The sequence below is a fragment of the Jaculus jaculus genome, chromosome X (assembly GCF_020740685.1).
Source record: "Jaculus jaculus isolate mJacJac1 chromosome X, mJacJac1.mat.Y.cur, whole genome shotgun sequence".
Taxonomy (NCBI): Eukaryota; Metazoa; Chordata; class Mammalia; order Rodentia; family Dipodidae; genus Jaculus; species Jaculus jaculus.
Genome location: NC_059125.1, coordinates 73,361,501 through 73,376,394, shown reverse-complemented (window position 1 = coordinate 73,376,394; position 14,894 = coordinate 73,361,501).

The window sequence follows — 14,894 nt, the reverse complement described above, 5'->3', positions numbered from 1 at the left end:
TTAAGGGAGGAATGGATTTATTTCAAGCCTATAGATCCAGTGGGAAGTTTCAACAGTAGTAGAAGAAGCTGCTTCCATACATCTAATCACAGAGAAACAAATAAACAACCAGCAACACCAAAGAACAGCAAGCACAAACAGGTGGAAAGCAGCCAGAGACCCTGACAGAGCTCAGAATGCTTTGCATACCCTTGGCTGGACCTCAGGACCTTACCCCAGTGACACGTCCTCTGGCCTGGTGGCTAGAGACCCAAGTTACAAGCTTTAATAAAACATCTAAGTCCATGGGGGACATGCATTTAAACTACTACAGCAGGTAATTAACTGCTTTCTTATTGGATATGGTGTCCACTAAGTGGGAAGAAATTCATACTTGGTACTGGGGACCAAATCAGAAATCAGAAGCCTATGGCTTAGAAGGTCATAGACCCTAGAAAGAAGCTTCCACTGTTTTTTGTTTGTTTTTTGTTTTTGCTTTTCTTTTACCTAAAAGGCATGGTTATGCTCACCAAAAATCATTCTAAATATCTATGTTTATCTGCTTTGGGCCATGCTATACTCACTCTTGGTTAGAGAATCTGATTTCTATAGATGGTAGCAAATACTGGGGAGACCATAGGTACATTAGTAGGACAAGAAAAAAAGCTGACTACCTAGTTCAAGGAAACTCACCTCTATCACAGCTGCTGGAACCCAGGCAACATCACAGAGGAAATGGTATATTGATTATGAGTGTTGGTTTCACTTCAAGCCTCAGAACCTCCTCTAGGGAGATTGTGGTAGTCACTGAGAAGACACAAAGTTCATCAAACACAAAATCAGAGGCTACCAATTGTTCAAAACAAAAGCAGACTTATAGATTGCCCACCAAGGCTCAGGGAACATTGAAGGACAGAGGGAGGAAAGATTATAACAGAAAAAAGGAAAGCAGTTATACTCTGAGGTATAGACCCCAAACACAGACTGACTTGTATCTTTATTACCCCACAGTGAATACTGATAACCCCACTGAGGAGGGTTCTCAGTGGTGCAGGGGCAGGGTAGAAGAGCATTAAAGTATAACCCTATAGGAATATAACCATTATTTTCAATTTAAAAACATTAACATGGAAATTTCATTTTACATTGTATTTTCCTAAAATACTTAAAAAACTAAGAAATGGAGATATTCCCAAGTGGTGCTACATGTTGCAATGAAAGCATGTTTGACAGTAAGTTTAAGCTGTTTAAAAACATTATTATGTAATCAGCAGCATTAAAATATTTTAAGCTTTACTTTAATATTTTTATAAAATAAAAGATGAATTTATTAAAATAATTATGAAATTAATTTGTTAGGCATGTGATATATAAACATAATTTATCATAACAACAGCCAAATGGAGATGAGGGATGGTTAGAAGTGAAACAAAATGCTACTGTCGATAATATGTTATCAATTAAACATAAATAGTTATAAACTTAGGATGCAAATAAAATTCCCAAGGTAGCCATTAAGATAACATCTATAATACTTTCAAAATAAAATGACAAGAAAATAAATGATACACGATAATAAGTCAACTAAATGTTAAAAGGATTTAGCAGAGACAATGAGTGATAAAGAGTAAAATATCACATAAAGAAGCAAACAGAGAGGCTAGGCTCATGGCTCAGTACTGCAGCACTCACCTAGTATGTACAAAGCCCTAAATTTAATCCCTTATACTGAAAAAAAAAAGTTAGATCCAAGATTGAATTTCAAAACCACGTAGAAAAGTTGGAAGAGTTCTACAAATGTAATTGTCAAATAAATCATTTTAAAAATCAAATTTGGATATGCAATAGAAGTATTGCAGGAAATCTTTGAGGCTGAGTAATTCCTTGTTGGGTAAGAGTACTCGTCGCACAAGAAATGTGGACCTATGTTTAATTCCTGGCACCACATTTTTTTTAATTATTTATTTATTTATTTATTTGAGAGTGACAGACACAGAGAGAAACACAGATAGAGGGAGAGAGAGAGAATGGGCGCGCCAGGGCTTCCAGCCTCTGCAAACGAACTCCAGACGCGTGCGCCCCCTTGTGCATCTGGCTAACGTGGGACCTGGGGAGCTGAGCCTCGAACCGGGGTCCTTAGGCTTCACAGGCAAGCGCTTAACCGCTAAGCCATCTCTCCAGCCCGGCACCACATTTTTAAGAGTTAAGTGTGGCCACCCACATCTATAACCTCAGCACTGAGCAGGGCAGACACAGGATTGTTGAGACTTGCTGGCCGGTCAGATTGCACAGAGAGAGAGAAAGACAGAGAGGTAGAGAGAGAGAGAGGGATGAAAGCAAATAAGAATGTAGCAGAATAAGGCCCTTTGTTATTAATTTATTTAGTTGTATTAAATGCTAAAACAATGGTATATAAATTGATATAACTTAAATATGATTTAAATTGATTTTAAAGCTGACTTTTAAAGGCATGATACAGGTATGTAATATAAATTTTTACCTAGCTTATTTGATATAAAAGATCAAAAGATATATTACAAGGCTGGAGAGATGGCTTAGCAGTTAATGCACTTGCCTGCAAAGTCAAAGAACATAGGTTCAATTCCCCAGGACCCATGTAGGCAAAGTTCACAAGGTGTTACATGCATCTGGAGGTTGTTTCAGAGTCTGAGGGCCCTGGCACACCCATATTTTTCTCTCTCTCTGTCCCTGCCTCTTTCTCTGTCTCTCTCAAATAAAAATAAAAAAAAATAAAATATTTAAAAAATATAAAGTTTATGAAAATACCAATTAGTTGGAGAAGTATGAAAGTAGCCTCACATAGGATTTTCTTTTGTAGTGCTGTGGATTCACCCCAGAGCCTTATGTATGCTAAGGAAGGGCTACATAAATGAGGCAAACCACAGATCCAATGTGAGATGAAAGAATTGTCTTTTTTTCAGTGTTTATTATTATTCTTTCTTTATTTTTTCCATAGTAACAATTTTATTTTATTTTTTTATTAAATAGTTTTGTATTCAGTAAATCAGTCAGTTTGGTACCATAATTAGGCTCATCCGTGACCTATGCCCTCCCCATTGTCCCCTCCTTGTTGAGGTATATGGGTCGTGCATTGTGGAGTTAGCCCACAGTTATGGGTAAGATAAATGTCTCTGCATATTATGACCCAACATGTGGCTCTGACATTCTTTCTGCCCCCTCTTCCGCAAAATTTCCCTGAGCCATGTTGGGTTCATTTTTGGTCTGCTTCAGTGATGAGGTATTGGGGGCCTCTGGGGCTCTGGCTCTCTGATTTGGTAGGAGTTGATTTTTCTCTGTGTTGATCTCCTTCCCCCTTGTGTTGGTATCTGGTTACTGGGCATCTACCCTAAAAGCTTCAAACCACAGACTAGAGAGATTTGCTCAACCATGTTTATAGTGGCTCAATTTGTAATAGCTAATAGCTGGAATCAATCCAGATGTCCATCACTTGAAGAATGGATAACTAAGATGTGGTATATCTACACAATGAAATTCTATACAGCAGAAAGAAAAAAAATGACACAATGAAATTTGAGGGAAAATGGTTGAACCTGGAACAGATCATTCTCAGCATATTTACCCAATCACCAAAAAAAAAAAAAATCGCCACATAGTGTTACTCATCTACAGCACCTAACCTGAATCTGCCCAAGATACCTTACATACCCAGCAAGCACCTCGTGGACTAGACACTAGGATGGATGGGGAGAGAAGGACATCGAAGGAGTGGGAAACACAAATCTAGACCCAAATGGAAATGGTACGATAAAATTCTACTTCCTAAAAGGCAGACCAAATGGCTGAACCTTCACCAGGCCCTTACAGGAAACACCTGAACCACAAGACATCAGAGAGGGTATGATGAAGATTTGTCTTTTTGAGGCAGGGTCTCACTGCAGCCCTGGCTGAGGAAATCATCATGTAGTCTCAGGTGGCCTTGAACTTTGACTATCTTCCTACCTCTGTTTTCCAAGTGCCAGGATTAAAGGCATGTTCTACCACACCTGGCAAAAGAAATTTTAAGAAAAGAAAAAAATATATAAAACATTCAAGAACAAGTAAACTGAGCGTGGTGGTTTTAATCCCCACACAGAGGTAGGAGGATCGCCATGAGTTTGAGGCCATCCTGAGACTACATAGTGAATTGCAGGTCAGCTTCAGCTAGAGTGAGACCCTACCTCAAAAAAAAACATACATATATATATATATATATATATATATATATATATATATATATATTTATTATATATATATAATTCTTGAAAGGCTATTATTTCAAAAAGATATAGTGATGATAATCATTTATAAACTAAACATCAGAAAACCAATATAGAAAGGAATTATTGAAAATTGAAAGAACACTCTTTAAAGCAATAGTTAGAAATAGGAAAGAACCATTTTTTATAATAATTCAACCAGCTTGATTGTAGTTTAAAAAGAAAATAAAGCACTTGATCAACCCAATCATATCCACTGGCTATATATCAAATGCTCATTGCATCATTGCAGCTAAATTATCTCTTCACATGCAAAGTGAGTTCCCTTGGGTAGATCACATATTAGAACATAAAATGAGTCTTCAAATATTTAAAGATAGGAATAATATGAAATACCTAATCTGACAAGTAGGAAATTAAGTTAGAAAAATAATGATAGGAAAAAAATGTGTAGAGCTCACACATATTTTGAAATTCAAATATGTAGTCATAAACAACACATGGGTCAAACAAACAGTCACAAGTGAAATTAAGTTGTACTTACAGATTTAACAAACACTACAATGTCAGAGCTCAAGATATTTAGTGAGTTCTGAATTGAAGGATCAGACTTAGTGGCGTTATAGTAATCAGAACATGTTGCAGAAATGCATACCTAAGTTAGAAAAAATAACAATAACCTAAGAATTGGTTTTGTGAAAAGATCTACAAAAATTATAAACTTCTGTGTTTGCTAATAAAAAAAAAATAGAAAGATTATATAACCTAAAGTCAAAAAGACAATGATGGCATATCTATTGATGTTACAGAAATAAAAAATCAAGGAAATATACAAGACTATATATATATATAATGTGTGTGTGCATGTATGTGTATATATACATATATATGTGTGTGTATATATATATATATATATATATATATATATATATATATATGTATAATGTAAAGCTGCATATGAGCAAACTACATGAAATACATGAATTCTTGAAACAATGTACTAAAACTGAAGAAATTACAAATATGAACAATATGATCACAAAAGACTGAATCAAAAACAACAGTTCCAGGCTAGAGAGATGGCTTAGTGGTTAAGGCACTTGCCTGTGATGCATAAGGACCCATGTTCAATTTTCCAGATACCAGATAAGCCAGATGCACAAAGGCAAGGCATGTGCAAAGTCATGTATGCCCACTAGAGTCTGGAGTTCGATTTCAGTGGCTGAGGCCCTGGCATGCCAATTTTCTCTCTCTCTCTTTCTCTCCCTCCCCCCCCCTCTCTCTCTCTCAAATTAAACATTACTTCCTTTGTGTCTCCAACCAAAATACAGGTATATGTATCTCTAGTGGTAAATTATAAGAAACATGGAAAGAGGTACAATATACATTTTAATATCTTGCAACAATATGAGTGATTATTTTCTAACTAATCCTATGAATTCACTACTCTGATGCCAAAACCAGATAAAGAAAACACAAGAAAATAACAAACAACTATCCCTTAAAAACTAGTAATAAGCAATTTCTAATGTATATAAAGAAAATTATAAATCCTGACCGTGTTGAATTTATTCCAGGCAGGTCTCTTCAGACTCTAGATTTCGGGTTTTTTTTTTTTTTGTTGTTGTTTGTTTGTTTGTTTTTTTTTGAGGTTGGGTCTCACTCCAGCCCAGGCTAACCTGGAATTCACTATGGAGTCTCAGGGTGGCCTCAAACTCACAGCAATCCTCCTACCTCTGCCTCCCAGTGCTGGGATTAAAGGTGTGTGCCACCACACCCAGCTTTAGATGTCTTTTTGATTATGTTTGAGTGACCACAGTGTCTGTCACCATCTCCCTGGACCTGGTTGTCAGGCTAGTAGTGAAAGCAGTAATTGCTGCTTCCTCTGCAATGTCTTTTGGACCCCTGCAGATATGATAGAGGTGATTCATCATTTGGTAGGCTGTTGACTATCTTTTCTTGTCTTATTAATGTATCTTTTTAAAAAATTTATTATTTTTTATTAACAACTTCCATGATTGTACACAATATTCCATGGTAATGCCCTACCTCCCCCCACTTTCCCCTTTGAAACTCCATTCTCCATTATATCCCCTCCACCTCTCAATCAGTCTCTCTTTTATTTTGATGTCATGATCTTTTCCTTCTATTATAATGGTCTTGTGTAGGTAATGTCAGTCACTGTGAGGTTATGGATATCCAGGACATTTTGTTTCTGGAGGAGCACGTTGTAAGGAGTCCTACCATTCCTTTGGCTCTTACATTCTTTCTGCCACCACTTCTGCAATGGACCCTGAGCAATGAAAGGTGTGATTGCGATATTTCAGTGCTAAGCACTCCTCTGTCACTTCTTTTCAGCACCATGGTGCCATGTGAGTCATCCCAAGGTCACTGCCATCTGAAAAGTGAAGCTTATCTAACCAAATGTGAGAGTAGCATTAATATATGGGTTTGAACAATAAGAGCAGTGTTTATTGGGCAGTTTGGTGAGCATAGTATATACATTTAGCCAAATAGCAGCAGACATTACACTCCTAGGGCTCATGACTACTAGGTTTTCAGTATCAGGGATGTATGCCCTCCCATGGTGTGGGCCTCCAGTCCAATTAGAGGGCAGTTCGTTTCCACCATGACAGACCTGATGAATCTTGATTCTCCCTCATATTCTCTGCCATAATATATATATCTATATCTATATCTATATATCTATATATCTATATATCTATATATCTATATATCTATATCTATATCTATATCTATATCTATATCTATATCTATATCTATATCTATATCTATATCTATATCTATATCTATATCTATATCTATATCTATATCTATATCTCTATATATATATGTTCTCCAACAAAGAGTGAGAACAGCTTTGATCGAAATGAATAAGACCAGTGATGTGAGATGATGTGTATACCCACTCTTCTTTACCAAAGAACAGTGGAAACTTCTTTCTGGTGTCTATCAGTTTCCTATCATAAGATTCTGACTTGATTCCCAGTACCAGGTATGAGCTCTTTCCCACTGAATGGGCCTCATCCAATCCAAGAACAGTTAGTTACTTATATAGGCCATGTGTCACTGGTACACAGTTGTATACCTCTTGCCCAGCAGGTTAGTTTGATAGCTTGCAGGATCTCCTGCTTGTTCATGTTATTGATAGCCATAATCCCCCAGGCAGCTCTCATAGCACTTTCTAGCAATAAGAAGGCTAGCCAGGAGGGAGCTCTTTTCCTTCCCAGTTTCAGCATGATATCCTCATGTTCTTTATCCACATCCTGTGGTTTCTTCAAGAACAGGCTCTTATTTTCTGCTCACTGTGGAAAACAACTTGATAATATGCCAAAATTCTGAACATAGAATGACTACATAACCAAATATTTCCTCTCTTACTTATACACAAGAAAACTTGAAAATATGTCACAGTGTGTTTGAGGAAAACACTTTATCCACTGAGTGCTATATCTGTAAAATGAAACAAAATAATCATTTTGAAGTGAATGAGTTCATTAGTAATATGGTGAAAGAAAAGGAAAAGGGTAAGTTGCAGATAGAGAATAGAACATCAAACTGGGCAGATATGCCTGAAATGGCAAGAAATGACAAGCAGAACAGAGCACCAAGCTGTGTAATTAACAGCATCCAGCAGAAATGACTGGAGTATCCTGTGGAACAATCAGATGGAGTTACCAACTGAGGGTTCTAGGCACAATTTTTTTTTCCTTGAATATTTCCAATGTACTGTTCTCACTACAGCTCCCAACCCCCAACCAGGAAAAAAAAAAAAAACAGTAGAAATATCTGTTCTATCCTTAAGACTGGGCAGGAGGGGCACCAGACATCCTGTGAAATGGTTTACTTTCTAATGTTCTCAAGGCTCAAGGACATAATGTTTTCAACCCTTGGGCTGTAAATATACTTGCTGTGTTGTGGGGGCAAAAGTGATACTCTGTTCCCAAAGTCAATGTTCAACACACTATAACAGCACATTACAATTCACTAATATAACATGTCTTTATTAATATATATATATATAAAATTTGGTATATACAATGAATTAAACCAACAAAGATAGAACTGCAAGCAAAAGTGAATATAAAGAGATGAGCTGGAAAAATGGGAAGGAAAGGGTACAAAGATACATGCAATACAAGGGTGAAGGGAACTGGTTGAAAGATAAGGAGGGGAAATCAGAGGGGGACAAGAAACAATGAAAAATATATTTGAAAATACCACAATGAATGATATCCAGTGATTCATTAAATATATTTAGTGGTCCTTTTACTCCCTTTCATAGAATATTTATTGAGATACTGCTGATTAAATTTATGATACAAGGAATACAATTTGTGAAAAACTTGCTTATTCAATTTTAAAAATTAAACAAGATATTTCCCTCTTAACTTTAAAAAATGCTTATCTTGACACTAAGCAGAAACAATTATGGATTGATGTTTGAATTTTCCCTTCAAACACAAGATACTAAGAGTAGAATTTCTACAAACAGTATTAACAATGTCTTCATTTCCTTAGTATAATGCCTGTTTGTCCAATCAAGAGGTGGTTAGGTTACAATTTGATTTCTATAAGATCACTTACTATCAGTGCACCATGCCATTCTTTCTCATTGCTTCCAGGTTCTTGGCATCTTATTCAAAGACTTCAAGAAAGGTGGAGACAAGTAGTTAAGCATTAAGAGGCTTTATTAAGAGCAAAGTGATAGTAAAATTTCACATACATAGGGGCAGTAGGTCACTTAAGTAGGGAGTTCTCAAGGGCACCAGAAAGTGTTCCGTTTTTATTTGTTTGTTTTTCTTTTAGTCTTCATATAGAACTTTTTAGGAAAAGACAGATCCATTGATGGGAGCATAGTTTGGGTGATCCTCTAGTTTGATTGATAAATTTGGGTTATAATCCTATGTATGTCCGGTTATACAAAGTATAGAATGGTAAATGGAGGTTTCTACCCTAAAAGTTCACTTAGAGGACAAAATTTTTTGTTACTACACATGTCCCCAAAACCAATTGTCCCTTTGTTGTTTCAATTCCATATTTAAGAATAGATCTGAGGGGATGGATCGATTGCCTAGTGGTTGGTGCTTGCCTGCAAAACCAAAGGATCCAAGCTCAATTCTCCAGGACCTACATGAGCCAGACGCACGTGTCTGGAGCTTGTTTGCAGCAGCCAAAGGCCCTGGCACACCCATTCATTCTCTCTCTCTCTCTCCCCCCTATTTCTACCTCTCAAACAAATAAAAATAAAAATAAAAATAAATATTTTTAAAACAATATATTTGAAATGGTATTGATCATGGATAATGGTTATTAAGGAGAGGAGAAAACTAGTTCATTGTTTGGAACAGAGTATACATGCACACAGATTTTACAGGTCAGAGAGGGACACAGTTTCCTAATAGTCTGCATAGCGTAGAATGGTGTGTTTACTGCACAAGCCAAGCAGTGCCCCTATGATTGCCTGCTTTAGAGTACAATGGAAATAATTCCATACAAATTCTGAACCTTACTCTTAAAGAATCCTGGTAGATATTTTTATTTCTCTCTTAAGGAAACAAACCATTTGTGAAAAGAAGTTAAGGTATGGTGAGGAAAAAAAATGATTAGAGACTCAGTGATGGAGATAATACAAGACAGACATGAACTATTCTAACCCTGCTGGGGCCAAAATAGTTGAATCACGATCATCTCAGATCCTCCATACAGAGTTGATGTACTCTAGCCAATGCCACGTAAAGAAGAATCAAACTGTCTCTAGTTATCCTGTTCTAACACCTCAATTATGTGTAAACAGATGGCTCTTATTATTTTAAGATATAATTTTACGACATATTTTTCTTCATCATTGGATAAAAACCAACTACTTTTCCTTATAAAATTATGTTGTCTCATAGTTATTAGAATAATTTGACTATAAGTAAATCTCTTAGCTTTTTGTCATATGACCACTATAAATAAAATAAGTTTAGAACTTATATGGCTTCCTCAGTAGCAAAATGTAAGAGTGTCCAATGCCAAATAAAAATATTTAGATGTAAGTATTAAGGATGAGCAGAGAAGCATGTAATTTTTGTATGCTTTTAAAGTTTAAAGCACTTAACATCTGGGTTGAGTATAGGACAAAGAAAAAAATAGAATGACATTTCACATGTGATTTTCAGACTATTACAAATCCAAAATTACTAGAACCATGTGCTCAGAGATTTCAAGTGTGGCGACTAAGTGAAAACTAAGTAGCAGAATCCTGTTTTTATTAAGTGTTCTTCCTAGTCCTTTGAGGTTCCTAATAGCTGGAATGAATTTGTAAAATGAGTTTCCTTCATTGGTTCAGTATGCAATATTACCATAATGTAAAATATAGGAAAATAGGGGGATTTTGAAATAGTCATGTGAAAGCATTATGTTAATACCCTTAGTTTTTTTTTTGCAAATAATAGAATGTTCATGAAAACTTCAGTCATATCTCTTCAAAGTAATTTTCTTGTCAACAAAATATTTTGTCTGATAGAAAAAGTAAGGTGTATCAGTTTTGTAACCAGATAAAAATATTTTGATGACAAGAAAGATACAAATTAGAGTGAACAAAGATATTAAAAACTATACTTTGGCACAGGAAGAAATATAAACATTTTTAACATCTTGGGCATAGAAACTGCACAGTCTTCAGCTTTAATGATTAAGAGATTCCTGACATGGGACTTTGCAGTGTGTTTGAGAGCATCAGAGCTTATTATGAGACGTTCATTGTTCTTATTGAAAAGGTTGTAACTTAGACACTAGAATCCAAGATGCTTAACAGTCATACAAACTCCAATCTTTTCCCTCCTTTTTGTGTTAGAGCTGGCTATACATATATGGCATAATTTGTTTGGTAGTAGATAACAAGACCTTCAGGGCAGAAGAGGCTTACTCCCAAAACAATGAGGAAAGAATGTTGCAGAGACAGGCCAAGAGGAATCTAAGCAAATAAATTTTGTTTATATCCTCACTCAATCTATTATAACTAAATCATGCATTTTTTCAATCATTTGTTTATATTTCTATTCATACTTCAATCATATCTCTGAAATACCAGACATAGCATTATAGAGAGGAAATAAATAAAAACTATGTTGCTATGATGAAGTTATGTTGTGATCTTGAGTAGTTTAGGAATTGAGTGACAGACATGCCATTTAGGTAGGTCTGTGAGGATGTTTCCAAAAAATTAAGACAGGAAGTCATTCTCCCAAAGTCAGTGGTCCTTCCAATATGGGACTGTACATAAGGAAGCTCCAGGAGAATGGGGCATTTTTTGCGGGGAGAGGTCTGGCTTCCTGTGCTGCTCACTGCTGCATGTCTTTCGCCTGGCTTCTGTTGTTCCTTGCTCATGTGAACACCTATTGTGGCTATCTTCTGTGGACATTTGAATGCAGACGGGTCTGCATTCTGCCTGATTGACTGACAAACTAAAAGGTCTTCGGAAACTCCAGCCTGCATCCAGCCAAGCCATGTGGACTGATCATCTACTGGGATTTCCAAATCACTGGCTTGTAAACAAATATCTCTGTACATTCCAACCAGTATCTTGTATGCTAATTCAATAAATCCCATTTATAATACATATTTCTTCTATTGCTTCTTTTCCCAGAAATAAATCCACATAGCCAGAGCCACCTTATATTTAACAAAAGTGTTAAAATATACACTGACAAAAAGAAAGTTTCAAACAAAGGGTGGTGGGAAAATCAGATATCCATATGTAAGAGAATGAAATTTGATCCACCTCCCTCGCCCTTAATAAAAATCAATTCAAGGGCTGGAGAGACGGCTTAATGGTTAAGATGCTTGCCTGTGAAGCCTAAGGACCCAGTTTCAACTCCCCAGATCCCACGTAGGTCAGATGCACATAATGGTGCATGCTTCTGAAGTGCATTTGCAGTGGCTGGAGGCCCTGGACTGCCCATTCTCACCTTTTCTCCCCCCCCCCCCAGTAAATAAAAGCAGAAAATGGAAAAATATTTTTTAAAACAATGATTCAAAATAGATTGAAAAAAGGATCAAACACCTAAATAGAAGACAATAAATTTTGAAACTACTGTTATAAATAATAGGAAAACACTTCAAGGTAAAGGCATAAGGAAGGACTTTCTGAATAGAACTCTAAAAGCTCAGGAAATAGTAACAAGAATTGGCAAACAGTATTGCAATGAAATTCTAAAGCTGTTACATAGCAAAGGGAATATTTACAAGTGTAAGGATTCAGCTTACAGAATAGAAAAATAAATCTTTGCTAGCTATGCACCAGGGAGGTGGTAAATATCTAGAATGAATACACACACACACACACACACACACACACACACACACACATATATGTATGTATATATAACTTATACTTACAGAACATAATTAGTATCGCTACATCATGTGTCGGTATCATTTTTCCCTCATTCCTGCCCCCTTTTCACTGGGGGCCCACCTTAGTGGGGTTGCAGGTTTTCCCATGGGGTTGTGGGTTATGTGTTATGGGAGCAGCAGTCAGTTACTGGGGAGAGGAAGTGCCTCTGGGAGTTATATCCCAACTTGTGCCACTAAAAGTCTTTCCTCCCTCTTTTCAGGAAAATTTCCTGAGCTGTGCTGGGTGTATATTAAGTCTACTTCAGTAATGGCCTCTTAAGATCCTCCGGATGTCTGCTTTGGTAGTTGTTGAGTGTCCTCACCATCTATCTCCTTCACCTTGACATTGATTGTCAGGCTCACCATGGAAACTGCATTCTTATTCATCTCCCCAATTCCTCTATGGTGTCAGCTGGGCCTTGACTGAAGTGTGAGGAGTAGTTTATCAACTTGGGTCTCACTACCTTCTGAAAAAGAAAAGTAGATTCTCCAACAGACAGTGAAGTTGGCCTAGGTTAAGTGGGATAAGCATTATTCATTTATGGAGAATTTGATGGATGTATTCCATCTTTTAGCCCAAGATTAGTGGGAGCTTGACATTGGAGAGCATAATCTTTGTCTCCAAAGGATTCTGACCTGGTTCCAAGTTCCAGATATGGTCTCCTTTCCACTGAGCAGATCTCTTAGCCAATCAGAAAGCTATTGGTCACCCACCAAGGCTGTGTTCCACAATTGAACTTGTGTGTACATTTTGTCAGGGTGTTAGATTCTGAGTAGCTTAGAACCCTAGTTTCTCAGAGAATTGTTGGTCACTTTCCCCCAGTAGCTCATGTAGTGTTGTACAGCACTAGGCAGGCAAACTGTCTGGTTCTGGCTCTCTTCCAGATTTCAGCTAGGTCTCTCCATATTCCAGGCTGTCAGTATATGGTGTCTTCAGCAGTAGGATCTTACCATTTACTCCAGGCAGATAATCAAATGCTTTAACAGAAGTCTGTCTCATTTTGGGGACCTTGTAGGTCTCTGTAATTAACAGTTCATTTTGAATAGAAACCATATTTTCATACTGGCCAGATACAAACCAAAATAATAATAATAATAATAACTAAATTAAGGTTAGGCTTCACCCCACCATCTCCACGACACTTCTTTTCAGGTGCTCCCCCATGCTCCTGTTGAGGGTTCAACTTTTTAGTCTATCTTCAAGGATAAAGGTTTCTATGGTAGCTGTTCATTTTGGGTTCAGTTTTGTGTTCCCCCTGTCTTTCCTTCCCCACAAGCCCTCCAATCCCTATTGTCCAGGCCTCATGTTGCCTATCAGGTATGTGAGCAACTTGAGCTTATCCAGGTTAGGAACAACAGATGAGTGAGATCATATGGTGATTGTCTTGCTGTGATTGTGTGAGTTTGCTGAGTGTGATCTGTTCCAAGACTGTCCATTTTTCTACAAATTTAGTTATGCCATTTTTTTCATACTGCTGAGTAGAATGTACCACAATTCCAAATAACAAGAAATGTTGCCAAATATGTTGAGACATAGGAACTTCATTCATTGTTGGTGGGATGGTAAGCTTGTACAACCACTATGGAAATCAATATGGAGATTCTTTTTAAAAATATATTTTATTTATTTGAGAGAGAGAAAGAGGGAGGGAGAGAGAGAAAGACAGCAAGAGAGACAGAGAATGGGTACACCAGGGCCTCCAGCTATTGCAAATGAACTGTAGATTCATGCAACCCTTGTGCATTTGGCTTACATGGGTCCTAGAGAGTCAAACCAGGATCCTTTGGCTTTGAAGGTAAATGCCTTAACCACTAAACCATCTCTCCAGCCCCAATATGGAGATTCTTGTGAAGGATGAGTATACAGCTGCCAAGAAACCTAGTTATTCCCTTACTGGGCATGTATCCTAAATGCTTCATCACTACAGAGATATTAGCTCAGCCAGGTTTATAGATGTTCAATTCATAATAGCTATGAACTGGAATCAGCCCAAGTGTTCATCATTGGATGAATGGTTAAAGAAGTATAATACAGGGCTGGAGAGATGGCTTAGCGGTTAAGCGCTTGCCTGTGAAACCTAAGGACCCCGGTTCGAGGCTCGGTTCCCCAGGTCCCACGTTAGCCAGATGCACAAGGGGGCGCACACGTCTGGAGTTCGTTTGCAGAGGCTGGAAGCCCTGGCGCGCCCATTCTCTCTCTCTCCCTCTATCTGTCTTTCTCTCTATGTCTGTTGCTCTCAAATAAATAAAAAATGAACAAAAAAAAATTAAAAA